Raw genomic sequence first — 15,037 nt, 5'->3', positions numbered from 1 at the left:
ATCGTTGCATATGTACGTATATATCATACATGATATTTATGCATGTAAATATTTATATTGTTTAATAAATTAACACAGTGTTTTCTGGATATTACAGAGAATAAAATGGGCTGTTTACACTGTCGACTTCTTTGATTATTTACATCTATTATGGATCATAGAATATTAGCGCTTAACGCTGATTTGCATAAATTGAAGAATGGTAGCATTTAATGCTAATTGAAAATGAAACACTACAAATACAACATTCACTAAGACCGTAATGGACAGAATAATTAATTATTAAGAACTAAATAATGTATCGTACGTAAATGAAGATCCCGTTACCAATTACATTAAATGGAAATAATGAAAACTTCAAGGAACATTGAAATAACAAGTAAAAGCACGTACGATAGGACATTGTTTCGTCATAATTTATATAGATAGTAACAGTAATGCATTTCTCTAACATAGTGAAGTATAAACCGTTTTCTTCGTTTCAAATGTACGCACTGCTGTTTCTTAAGTCGCTGTACACTGACATCTCCGAGATTTGTGCCCCTATGAGGTGTGTTCTACCGAGAAACAATACATGCACCACACATTCTGCTTGGGAAAGAACCGTGTGCGGAAACCAGAAGATTAAACATTTTATTGATACAAGGCATTCAATGTACATGATCAAATGAGTCTCGTTCCGGGAAAACTGGGCTTAATGCATGTGCGTAAAGTGTCGTCACAGTCTAATCAGGGACAATACTTTCTGTCTCAACTGGATTTTCGCTATGAAGATACACCATTTAAACGAAAAATGTCATAAAAGCGGAAAGTTTTGTCCCTGATTAGCCTGTGCGGAATGCACAGGCTCATCTTGGACGACACTTTACGCACATCCATTAAGCCCAGTTTTCTCAAAACGCGACTCAAATAGTGAACTAAAATAGCGGGAACAAATATATTGTGAGCCTGGGCGGAAAACAATGGTATTGTCTGCCTGACATGCACGTTTGGATACCTAACCGATGTAATAATCTGGATATCTTTGATCTTTGATCACCGTCGAAAATATAAGAGTAACTTTAAGTGAAAATCTACAAAATGTACGCAAACATATTATATTTTATTTTGCTCACGTATACATTAAAAGTGTTTATTAACCGTAAGTAAACAGTGTTAATGGTAGTTGTAGAAGAATAAAGAGAATGTATACGTGTTTAAATATCTACACTTTTATTTACGCGTTGTTTTTTTACACGGCTCTATTGCCGCGGTGTTTGCACATGTGATATGAAGGCTTCATCGGTACCGGGTAAACAACTTCAACACTACTTTTATTTGAGCTGCGCACTCGGAAAACATGTCTTATTGTATGTGCGTAAATAGTCGTAAATAGTCGTTAATAGTCGTACATAGTTTTATTTGAGCAGCAATCTGGGAAAACATATCTAATTGTATGTGCGTAAATAGTCGTAAATAGTCGTAAATAGTCGTTAATAGTCGTAAACAGTCGTAAATAGTCGTATATAGTTTTATTTGAGCCGCATCTGGGAAAACATGTCTAATTGTATGTGCGTAAATAGTCGTAAATAGTCGTTAATAGTCGTAAAAAGTCGTAATTAGTCGTACATAGTTTTATTTGAGCCGCACTCTAAGAAAACATGTCTAATTGTATGTGCGAAAATAGTCGTAAATAGTCGTTAATAGTCGTAAAAAGTCGTAAATAGTCGTAAATAGTTTTATTTGAGCCGCACTCTGAGAAAACATGACTAATTGTATGTGCGTAAAGAGTCGTTAATAGTCGTAAAAAGTCGTAAATAGTCGTAAATAGTTTTATTTGAGCCGCACTCTGAGAAAACATGTCTAATTGTATGTGCGTAAAGAGTCGTCCCAATTTGGCCTGTGCAGGGACGACACACTTTGCTTGGTTTGTATTATTCGTCTTACCGAATTGTCTTCTTAGCAAAATTCCACCGGACTGCATAGGCTACTCTGGGACGACACTGAGAGCACTTGCATTGTAATGTGTTTAACAAAAGTGAGGCTCATGTGCATGTAAGCTCTTTTAGATCAGCAACATTATTTTCACGCCGTTTCTTTGCTTGGATTATCAACTTATGTGGTGAAGTAGCATGAGCATGCCATTCGAAACACAACGAATCATATCATCCCCTTTGCCTGCTGTGTTGATAAAAACGAGCTGATTCTTTATATATGAACCGACTAATATGTGAAAATGACTAATTAATATTGAAAAAACAATATCCGCGTTTATGTAAATAACATTTATTCAATACAAATGTGGCCGTTAAACAATCATATTGATTCCAATGATGAATACTTCACAATTCAAGCGGCATGTTGGATCCTTTATATTCGTTCACAAATTCGTCCACCATCAGAAGTACAACCATCGTCGTCACCGTCGCGTAATGGATTTTCTGTATGTCTATCGACACGGAGGCCGTGGGTCTAATTTTGTTGTGTAGATCTCTTCAAATACGCACCAAGTACTGGTTCTACGCCAGGAAACGGATCGAGAGCGTTTCAATTAGCCTTAGAGTTCGATTCAATCGAGATGAAATAAGAGGTTTAAACTAAAATGATAAGTTAGATTAACGTTTGTCGAATATGAATTCGTGTTGTGTTAAAATTAGCACTACTCATGTGTTTTAAATATCCTTGTTTTATTTTTTCTTGTAATATACCCGGATTAGAAACGTGTTGTCTCCATTTCCAGCCCCTATGGCTACAGGCCGGGTATCTGTATGAATGGTGCTCGAACACTTGAATTATAGAAATCAATAAAGGGTTATACAAGTACTATAGTATATCTCTTATCTTCTTTATAATTTGATAAGCACAAACAATGTGTCTCCGTTTCAAGACAGCTCTCCCCTGGATGACCGGCCGAGTGCCTATGTGAGCAACAAGAAGTGCAAGACGGCGACTACAGCCAATCGCATGTACTGTTACCAAGCCGCCTTCTAAATCAATTTCTGTGAGTCGTGCCATCTACACTACATTGGCGTTTAGGGTAATTATGAGAGTTAAATGCATGTGCGTGTATTGTCGTCTGATATTAGCCTGTGCAATCCAAACAGGCTAATCAGTAAAGACACTTTCCGCTTTTATGGAAATTTTTGTTTCAATGGAGACCCTTCTTTTCTAAACGAAAATCCAGTTGAGGCGGAAAGTGTCGTCCCTAATTAGCCTGGGTGGATAACAAATGTTTAACTGGGACGACACTTTACGCACATTCTTTTAACCCAGTTTTTCGAGAAAGAAGCTCATATTTTACTGTATGAAGAAAGTTACTATCATTACCAGTACATCAGTGATCACGTTTTAAAACAGTATTCAACATTTCGGCAAACGGTCCTCGTTCCATAATATGCCGTTTTTTTAACCAAAAGTACATATACGCGCAATAGCTAACACTATAAGACTGTAGTCATGCAATTGTAACCTCTGTTACCTAGTTGTAACTGATGTTATTAATTTATTACCGCGGTGATATAAGTACAGCGGTAACACTTTGTAATTGAGTTAATACAAAATGTCAATCCGGTCTACGTCAGTAGTTAAAACTTCTTTCAAGTTTTCAATATTCTGAATAATTAACGATTGCATGTTCGTATTTATATGGTATATATATGAAAATATCTTGCATAGCACTTAACACTATACTTTTGATTACTGCTACCTTACAGAAAATTCCGACGGTTTATGCTCATGAGTAACTACGTAAGTATTAAAGTACGTACACATTAAGCGAGTATGTGTTATTACCTCGTGCTTTTCTTTTAAATGAAATATGTTGTGAACACACGTAATGAAACATGTATCGATATATCCAAAGACACGCCTATCATCAAATATAATGAATTCGTGTAATCAAATATGGCAAATATGACGCATATTCTTGGATTTCAATTTTACAAAGAGAATTTTAAGTATGTTATTGTATATCCTGGATCACGAAATGTAAACACATATAGCAAACAGTCCTGTCAATCAATGCTATTTTGGAGTACAAGCGTCTAAATGAAAGATAGTATAATACATGATAAGAGAAATTCGAATGGAGATATTTGTATACAAGAGAAAGGCGTTATTACCTTTAATAAGAGGTTTTTATAATAATATATACTTAGCACGAAAAATGCAAGCTTATAAAACTTATTAAGAAAAGGAACCACTAATATGGGCAATTGTAAACCTTTTAAAATACCAAGTGCATAATAGGAATGTAAATGTTAATACACTTATGTTTATTATTTGTGTAACCGTATCCAGTACTAGCGTGTTTTGTTGTTTGTATCATACAATGAACTTGCACTACATTGTTATTTAAAAATAAGCGCTTGGCCGGCTTCGGCATCTAGAATTATGTTGCGAAAGTGAGGTTAGTACAAGATATAATTTACTACGTAGAATACTTTTTTATTTCGAATAAAGTTATGAATTGGAACCCAATACAATACAAGCAACAACCAAACAACGTAAACACCGAGTAAATCGTAAAAAATAGGCAACTATTTTTTGTGTATTTCCCACAAGGCAGCAATCAATCGCTCCGCCTTTAGATTGTTTACCTAAGGGTTTACATCGCTCCGCCTTTAGATTGTTTACCCAAGGGTTTACATTAAATAGATAAGGTTATTAAAACCCATGAAACGGAACTTTGGCATCGTAACGGTTCGTTGGCATACCTCTAATGCTCGAGATAATAATTATCTTAAAGTAAATATTTAATGGATTCTACATTTGAAGCCGTCGTCAGAAATGTTCTGCTAGACTTTTTGTTGCTGTTTAAGTTAGTTAAAACTTCAAAGTTCATTAATTATTCAGACGTTGGCATAGGCGTGAAATTAAATAGTGTTACATTGCATGTTCATTTGTTCGCAATAATTGATAAACACGGCTTAAGAGTAAAGGAACTAACATGGATAATATGATCTTTTTTAAGACTGAAGACAATTTAAGAACCTAAATGAACAAAACACATCAAATCATTATTCAGCATTAGTCAAGTAAACTGGTAAATGAGATTAGCCATCAATACAATTGAGTGTACTATGTATAATGAACAACATAATGCTTTTTTACTTTGTATATAATTATTCCGATTTGAACTAATTAGACAAAGATTATGCACTCAAAATTGTTAGGTTATGACACAAATAGTTTTGATTGTTACTAATATTTATTATGGAGTGCATCTTGATAATTTAAATTCACTGTTTGAGATATAATACTGAATTAATGGACACGTACGTGTGCATAAACCTTTTTTTCGAAAGATCACTGTAAGGCAAAATGATATCTGTGTCATCGTGTTCAAGTCATGTTTGTATTTAGGGAGCAGGCATGCATGCAACCAGCGAAACAAACTTTTCGTAAATTGCGCATTATGTTTGTAGTTCAAATAAAGACGACCAAATCAGTGACCACAATTACCAAACACCGTTCTATGAAATGTTAAGCGTGTCAAAACCCGTTAGATCGTATTCTTTATTTTATGCTTTCCGGTGGTTTATAGAGAAAAATCAGTGAAATAAAACTGGTATTCCACTGTTTCAAACAGTGAAAAATAACAGTGAAAAATATCGATATTTTTCACTGTTTAACTGTGCACTGACGTCATTTTTTCTACGAAATCACGTCATAAATCCAGCGAAATTATCCAGTTAAACTCATTTACAATGTCAATAAACGATAAAAAAAGGCATAAAATAAAAAGAAAATTTGTTGGATTCGATAGAATATCGATTTTATTTTACTCGTAATCATAGAAAATATAAATTTTCACTAGTTGCTGCGCCACTCGTGAAAATATTGTTTTCTATGATCACTCGTGAAATAAAATCGATATTTCACCGAAATCCACAAACATCCTCTCTATATTGTTAGCTTATCAATGACGCGGTTCAAGAAGTTATAATTATAAATTATTTTTTAGTCCAGTTGACTGCACAGCAACAACATTAAGATGTAATATAATTATTCATGACAATAGTGTTCATTGAGCTTTTGAACGGATGGAAGGTAATTTTAATTAAAAATATAAATAATAGTGTCTTTGCCTTTATTTGTGCCCATACCCGCTTAACGTAACAATACGCATACGATCAAAGAGATACTTACAGCTCGTTGTAACTGTTTGCTTATTTACAACTGTTTAAGAGTCGTTATTCCATCAGCGTAAATAGATCGCATGCCGGTTACAAGCACCATTGAAATACCACACATGTTAACAATTATATTTGTTTAAAATGCCAAAAAGGATCATATCTATCGGTACTTGAAATTAGCAATTACAGTGTGGTCCTCTCCTTTGAGCGCCTATAGACTTATTCCTGATTTTGCTAGATTGTGGGTAAAACTTATTTTGGCATATTTATAAAAGACTAACTAATTTCTAATTCGTTTAACATCACTTACGTTATATACGTTACGTATGTGCATATAATACCATTGGTACTCAAAATGGGTAAGCCATGTGTGTTCCCATGGTTTCATTGTTATTTATTTCATAATCCGGATCATGTTTTATTATGACGCAGCATACGTTCTAAAAGGATTGCTGATACAGTGTACCGTTGTCAGGAAAATAGCCATAATAACGTTTGAAGGTTTCGTGAGCTAATTATCGAAACAATTAAATTTAACGATGACTAAAACTGTGATACTCTCAAGTTGGAATGTGATACGTTACGAACCTAATTTGATTGAAATGTTAATTCAAATTAACCCAAAGTGCAAATTGGTGTCATTTTCTGTTCAGTCAACGTATTTCGTTGTTCGTGGTCACTAACCATTTACGTTCACAATTTATACTGCAAGAACCTAGTGATTACCGAAACATTGCAGGGATGTATCATTACTTTAGCTCAACAACACATAAAAAGTTGTGACTTTATGAACAATGTTTAAACGTCGATTAGGACCCTGTTCATAGAAAAGAACGTAATTTAATTTATTAAAATAGGAATCGGTGTTTACGATCAGTGATGTCGCTATGAAACAATATTTATTCTAAGAAATGAATTTAAACTTGTTACTCTCAGAAAACGTGCCACGATCATATTTGAAAGTCAGCCGACTGACAAACTTTCAACAGCGGTCAAATGTACTTCCCAAATGTACACTGTAGTCATTTGTTTACCTTTTACAATTCGTAACCTTCTACTGTGGACACATGTTTAAATATTACTGTCCACTTAAATTAAATGTTGAATTCATCCGACTGCTGAATTGTCTCCTTAACTCAAATATAAATCTGGCTGCCTAACTGTCCTTTTTATTCAATTGTTCAAATCATGCGACTTACTAGCTGCCAAGTGTAATAAAACACTTTAATAACGCCAAGTGTACTAACAACATGTTTATTCATTTTCAGAGGAATTCATATTTATTCATCGACAACCTAGTATACAGTGCACCGGGGATGAACAACTTTTGTCACGTGACCGCAATAGTCAACGCCGGTTGCAGAAACAGATTGTAATCTTGTACATTAAGGTAAGTTTTGTTGTTTTTTCATATAATCAAAATTTCAGTTTTTAACAAGTGATAGCCTATGACACAGTATACTAAATAAACTTTTATTTGAAATGATTCCATTGCCTTTACTGTTTCCACTTTCCGAGAACACTTCGACACAAAATTCTGAAATGCATTGCAAACGCTGTTTGTTTATGTGGTGTTGATGATTTTCTTTCAACAATATTTGTTTAACGACTGAATTAGTATGATTTTACACTTCATTTTAATATATTTAATAAGATTCATGACAAAAATAGCGGTGCAAATTGAAAAATATCTTATTTTTTTGTTTTGTTTTGTTTTGCAAACGCAGGTTGGTATTTCTTGAGCAATAGGAAATGGCAAACGCAGGTTGCGAGAATATTCAAAGGATAATGAAACGCACACTGTACACATTTTTGAAAGTCTTCTAAAATATGATATGGTTACAAATACGAAAATATTAACTATTCAACACAATATATGACTACGGAACTTCAATTGAGGACATTTAAACAGAGCGGAAATATGCTTATCAACACATTAAGTACTGTTACAAGTATATTGAACCACAACGTGCGTTGCCTCCTTTAAGCGGACCTCGAATGACGCTAAACGCGCCAAAACTCACGAAAATCCCGTGCATTAGTAAACACGCATGTTTATTGAACTGTGACGAAAAGAATAGCAGATAGTGTGTCACATCCAATCACTTGCGTTTCATATCTCTTTTGGTGTAGTCTTTAAAACTTTATAAAAACATTTTAGAAATATATTTTAACAAAAAGTAATTCTTTCATTACAGAAACATGACGCTCGTGTGTGAAATCTGTGGAAAGACATTTAAATCGAAGTGGGGGTTAAAGCTTCATGATAAGCGCCACAGAGGGACTGGACGATTCGCCTGTTGTGGAAAAACATTTTACACAAAACAGGCGTTCAACAGACACAGGTTTGTATTTTTTTTGTTTTTAGTACAATGCTAGGTTCTGTCGGTTTAAAAATCAAGATACAATTCAACATAGGTCATTGCATTCTGAGCGAAAGTATGTTTTTATAACCTAGTTGCAAAGCACTATTTAAAATGTTTTGAATGGTGTTTTCGAAAAAAGCCGGCTTTAAAACACTTAACACATTATTACTAGTGTGGTGCATATTGGTGTGCTCATTATAGTATTTAGTTTTTAACGACCATAATTGTCCAGATAAATTTCAATGCAAATTGTCACTGAACAATTGGAATTTACACCGTATAAATCCAGAATGTACGCGTTCCGATACTTCACGTATGTAATTGGACCCTTAAACATATTATTTAATGCGTATTTTGGATTTTGAAATGCGTAAATACGCGTTAACGCGCCTTATCTGGAGCGCTTCTGACGACCATCATTTTGTTAAGTTCCACATTGTTATGGATAATATTCTGTGTGTATTTTTCTGTATTGAATAATAATTCAACAGTTCCATTTGTTTTTGTTATATAGATGCAGCATTCATGGTGTTGAAAAGCCGTTCCCCTGTGAACAATGCGGCAAAAAGTTTTCAACCAAAGATGACCTGAATCGTCACGTCCGGAGGGAGGTTGCTGCAAAGCAATTTACCTGCTCAATTTGCAATGCAACGCTCCGGGAGAAAATTGACCTTCAGGCCCACCTTGCCACCCACAATGGAGAGAAAAACTTTGCTTGTGATATGTGTGAAAAGAGGTACAGGCACCGCAGTAGTCTATCAAAGAACAGATCTGCAAAGCACCGGGCCTAGTCATCTGTTGCATGACGATGATAAGACCAAGAATTATTTTTAATTCTTACCAATGTGCCGTGGTTATTTTCTTAATTATTGAAAATACAGACTGTCATACAATAATAAATAGTATTACGCGTGTTTTTGCGTCTTAAACATTGTGTTTCATATCGTTTATCTTGTGTTGTTTTGTTTGATATTCCTGTTTTTAATAAGATTATTGTTGTAATATTTATCATTCTAATTTAAAATGATTATGATAATGGTTGATCTCATACAAATTATTGTGTTCATTATTGCTCATCTGTGATTACTGTTGATCTCAGCCCATGAATTGTGATTTATATTGATTATCTGTGATTATTGTTGATCTTATCAAAATAATTGTAATTTATGTTGATTATCTGTGAATTTTTTATCTTAACCTATTAATAGTGATTTATATTATCTGTGATTATTGTTGATCTTATCAAAATCATTGTGATTTATGTTGATTATCTGTGATTATTGTTGATCTCAACCGATTAATTGTGATTTATATAACCAGTGATTATTGTTGATCTTTTCAAAATCATTGTAATTTATGTTGATTATCTGTGATTATTGTTGATCTTTTCAAAATCATTGTAATCTATGTTGATTATCTGTGATTATTGTTGATCTTTTCAAAATCATTGTAATTAATGTTGATTATCTGTGATTATTGTTGATCTTTTCAAAATCATTGTAATTTATGTTGATTATCTGTGATTATTGTTGATCTCACCATATCCGCTGGAATATACATTTGAGCCGCGCTCTGTGAAAAGGGGGTTTAATGCATGTGCGTAAAGTGCAGTCCACATAGGCTAATCAGGGACGGCACTTTCCGCTTTTATGATATGTTTTGTTAAAAGAAAGTCTCTTCTGAGCAAAAGTCGAGTTTATCGGAAAGGTTTGTCCCTAATTAGCCTGTACGGAATGCACAGGCTAATATGTGACGACACCTTACGCACATGCATTAAACCCCCTTTTCACAGAGCGAGACTCATTTGTAATCTGCGATTTTTGTTTATCTATTTCGAATCAATATGATTAAAATATATTTTTGGTGAGTTAGCTTTTTGTCTCATTGGAATCATTGTGCGAATTGTCAACAATTACATGTAAATCTGTAATTCCTTCTCAAGTTGCACATAGGCCAGTTTAATGTTTTGCGTATAAGCTATTATTGCGATACGGGATATTCTTTGCAGCAATAAAACAATTAATCTGCATATGTTTGGTTCGTTTTGTTGTTAAAGACACTGATCTTGTTTGCGTTCAACCGCTGGGTTTTTCAATGTTTTTCACAGTATAGTTAGACTTATCTCGGTGAAGTGTACTTTGTCATGGATGTAGTATGCCTTCAGCTTTATTTTAAGTATTATCTCCAACAATCATATTGTAAGATTGTCAGGATTCTCACGTTACACATAAAGACATTATATTGTATGACCAATATGAAGACACTAGTGATTTGCAAGGCGCCCATGTAAAGGTCAATAGTTATTATTATATTTAAAGTTTCGGATCAAAAGATAATGGTATACACCTAAAATGAAAACTATGTCTTGCAGAATAAGAGGAATCGATTGTTTTATTTGCTTCATGATACCTCTCTCCTTATAGGTCCACATTATTTATCATTATGCAACTAAAAGAAAGATACCTTTTTTTTAATTAACAAGATACAAGATACATGGCATTTTTTAGAAACTGTAATTTTAAAACTTGAAACAAATAACAGCAAACAAAATAAAGTTAGATCCAATATGTCTGTTGTTGTTTCAAATCCCCCAAAAAGGTTGAATATACCGGTAGGCCTCGTTAAATGAAGCATCCCACAGCGTCAATATAGGCAGCATATTATACGGCCCCAATATTGGTAGCTCCTCAATGCATAAACATAGAAAGAGCAACACAAAATCAAATTCAGTAGCATTACACGGAATCAATATAGGTAACGTTGGTTAACGAATATCAAAAATGACAGCTGTCTTTTAAAGAACTACAAACTGTCGTATGATATTATGATTTCCTTTTACGGGTCAATGTCAATTCCCATTTTTGATGTTAGAAGCATTTTGCTGTCATTTCGTCTTGCCCTCTCCCATCGGCACCCAACGTTCCCTTCTGGAGAGCGTTTCTGCTTGTTGACACGGTGTCAAATTTTCGTTTAGGTTCCTTCCGTTTTGGAATGTCAAATTCGTGGTCCCTGAAACATGATATTTGTTATCGAAAACTATTTATTTTACAACATTTACCATCTTATTTACTGAGAGCGAGTTTTTCAGCTTGACATCATCCGAAGCAAAGACAATAAAATGTAATCACATTTTATGTCGAATCATGAATTATTAACAGTACTGAGTATCATTTTCAGGCAATTATGACCCCTGTACTCGTCGACGGTTCGAACCCGTGTCCTAGACTCTTAGTGAATACATGAAATTGATCTTCTTCAACTTGGCAATTAACCTTTTTGACGACAACGTCCACCATTTCCTTTAATTCTTTTGCGATGTTATTTGCTATATTAGGGTTGGTAAGTATATTTGATGCATAATCATTTTCCGTTTGTGTGCAATTTTCAACGGTAACATTCTGTGTTTGTGTTGCACTGCACTTATTGTTGTTCTCCTCTTTGTCAAAAATATCATTCATTGGATTTGGCGCGTTGTCACTTTGAATTTGAGAGTTCATATCAATAACCCAGTTAGTATCGCGATTATCATTGTCTTTAAATAGTTCTCGGTGCGATTTTCGTTTTGCTTTATACAAAGGAGATCGAAAGGGTTGCTGAATTGGAGACTTCATTGGTGTTAATTTTCGTTTCATTGCTGTTCGAAAAGGCGAGGTTGTTGGCGGTAGGAATTCAGAAGTGTGATGCAATCCAGTCCTTCGTTTGGTCCGCCCGAGGTGAGACTTTTTTCGTGTCATTCTGAAAAGGAAAATGATATCATAGGAATAAGTACAACATTCAAAATTGAAACAAAATGGTATTCAATATTCAATCAACCGGCGTATACCACTATCTTTTACGGAATCCGGATAGTGCCATCTATAATCTCGCCCTTCTTTCATCAAGGGGGACACACGAAGCGATACACGATATTTTGCGCGACAGTCGCGGCGACGCACGATATTTTGCGCGATACACGGAGCGACGAGCGAGAATGTACCAGGAAATATCGCCCTTGTGTAGGTAGCCCAAAAGGCGATATATCGTGTTAAATATATCGTGCGTCGCCGCGACTGTCGCGCAAAATATCGTGCGTCGCCGCGACTGTCCCGCAAAATATCGTGTATCGCTTCGTGTGTCGTGTCTCGCGTTCAAAGGACCACGCACGAAACACGAAGCGACGCACGATATTTTGCGCGACAGTCGCGGCGACACGCGATATTTGTACTGTTCAAGTTTCGCTATAATCATATCGCCTGTCGACTGTCGCGTTTTCAAAAAATCAGGGGAGACAAAAAGGGGCTATTTTTACTGCATTCATAATCCGAATGTCAATTTCAAATGCTTCGATTGGTTTTATTGCTCGTTTGTGTTTTCTAATTGCATAACAGTGCTTTCGAAACATTGATTTGGCGTGTTATTATTCTGATTTTATTTTTGGTTTTACAAATGGGCAACATTATTTGTGTTTTCAATTTATTCATTAAGAGAAATAAGATAACATTGGTTGTTATATTTATCCTCATCTGATGATGCGGATGGAATTAAATTATGTTCATATATTGTAATAAGTAGGTATGTCTCTTTTTATCATGGTTAGGTTAAAACAAACAAGCAAGTAAGTTTATCTGGACGAAGCGGGTACAGATTTTTTATTCGAATGAGTGGTGTTGCTCTCAGTAATTTTAATCAGGCTGACAATATATGAATGTGCTAATTAATATTAAGAATGGGTTTTAATATTCTCAAACTTTTTAGACTCGGAAAATTGGGCGTCGCTCTGCGAAAAATGGGTTTAATGCATGTGTGTAAAGTGTTGTCTCAGATTAGCCTGTGTAGTCCGCACAGGCTTATCAGGGACGACTCGTGCCGCTTGTATGATTCTTTTCGTTTCAGAAGTCTCTTCTTAGAAGAACGCCCAGTTTAGACGGAAAGTGGCGTACCTGATTAGCCTGTGCGGACTGCAAATGCTAATATGGGACAACACTTAACGCACATGCTTTCAACCCCCTTTTCACAGAGCGAGGCTCAGTTCAATTTTGCTATTATATTAAATTTATACTGGTACGTTGCTAACGGAGACGCCGTGCTACAACCTGTAACTCGAGCCCATTGTCGTAAAGTGTCTCAACATTCAGGTGTTCAATACGTTTTCCCAAACACCGTATATTTTGTTTTTATTAACTTTCAACATTTTAGTAAAATGCTCGTGTGCCGAAAATATAGTATTATGAATTGCGGAACAGTAGCAACACTGTAGAGATGATTCTCACAGTTCTTCTATAAATTGTTCCCTCAATCTTCACAGCTGAGCAAAACATATGCATACAATTGTGTTCATTCAAATTGCATTCTTTAACTACCAAATCTTAATATTAAGATAATATTTAATATTAAATATATTTGGACAACTAACAAAACAGCATGAGAAAAATAACATTCCGACAAATTATTTTTCAATTCTTTTGAGATCTTCATTTTACAATACTCCGCTCCGAATCGCGATTTATTTTATGATGATAATGGCGATGAAGATGGAGATGATGATGATGAAGATGTTGATGATGATTTGATTTGAACAGTACATATCGAGTATCGCTTCGTGTGTCGTGTGTCGCGGTCTGAAATTAGACCGCGTTACACGAAATTCGGATAATATGGGCGATATTTGAATAATAAAATATCGCGCGTCGCCGCGACTGTCGCGCAAAATATCGTGTATCGCTTCGTGTGTCGTGTGTCGCCCTTGATGAAAGAAGAGCAAGAATATAGATGTCACTATCCGGATTCCGTAATCTTAACCAACCTGCGTTTGCCATAATCCAGCTTCAGCAAACTGCGTTTGCTCAACCAACCCGCGTTTGTAAATTTTTGAAATAGCAAGAACTGCCCAAATTAAATATAACAACAACAACTTATATCGCAAATACAATAAATCATCAAAAATTAAGCATCGTGTGCTCTCATTTTTCTAGAAATATGATTTATTCGTGAATGGAAAGTAAAAAAATATAAAATCAAACTGCGTTTGCATCGAAAATCTAAAGTTTGTGTCGAAGTGTTCTTAAAAACTGCAAAGCTTCGAAACAAGTGCAATGCGTCTTAATATGCGAAAAGGTATGAAGCATGTCATAAGCTTTGTATTGTCCAGAAATTTTAACATATTCTCTATAAAAAGATGAAAATTACCTGACGGAGCGGGATTCCTGATGTAATTCAACAACCTGCGTTGACTTTTGTGGTCACGTGACAAAAGTTGTTCATCCCCGGTGCAGTGCTAAACCCAATACGTATTGTAATTTATGCTTTTGCAAACCTCGTCAATATTGTATTTTAAGCCTCATCTGATAAATTAAAAAAACGATATGACAGTAACCTGTTCTAATTATGTAGTATACATACTAACATTATACAGTTAATAAAACAAGCAGTAAACGAGTTGCACATTCCTAAGTTGTTCATGATCTCTACGCAGTAATTTATCGCTGAATACAAAGTGAACCTAGGAGAGACTGGCTGTCGAAGTATGGCTAGCAAACGTGTCTAATTATAACTTTGATCGTTGTCTAGTTTAATCGA

The 15,037-nt window shown here is 34.9% G+C and overlaps 2 long non-coding RNA genes across 2 annotated transcripts; one reads left to right on the top strand and one right to left on the bottom strand.

Annotated features, from left to right (window-relative positions):
- Positions 1-7,424: 7,424 nt before the first annotated feature.
- Positions 7,425-10,349, top strand: LOC127871181 (uncharacterized). The gene is made up of 3 exons (XR_008045196.1): positions 7,425-7,506; positions 8,315-8,461; positions 8,997-10,349. It is a non-coding gene; the product is annotated as an uncharacterized LOC127871181 (long non-coding RNA).
- A 629-nt stretch (positions 10,350-10,978) lies between these two features.
- LOC127871182 (uncharacterized) lies at positions 10,979-14,742 on the bottom strand. Its single transcript, XR_008045197.1, has 2 exons — positions 14,648-14,742; positions 10,979-12,217 (listed from the first exon to the last, which is right to left on the bottom strand). It is a non-coding gene; the product is annotated as an uncharacterized LOC127871182 (long non-coding RNA).
- Positions 14,743-15,037: the final 295 nt, after the last annotated feature.

Source organism: Dreissena polymorpha, chromosome 3, assembly GCF_020536995.1.
Source record: "Dreissena polymorpha isolate Duluth1 chromosome 3, UMN_Dpol_1.0, whole genome shotgun sequence".
Taxonomy (NCBI): domain Eukaryota; kingdom Metazoa; phylum Mollusca; class Bivalvia; order Myida; family Dreissenidae; genus Dreissena; species Dreissena polymorpha.
Note: the sequence above shows the minus strand (reverse complement) of the source record. Positions and strands in the feature narration are given on the sequence as shown.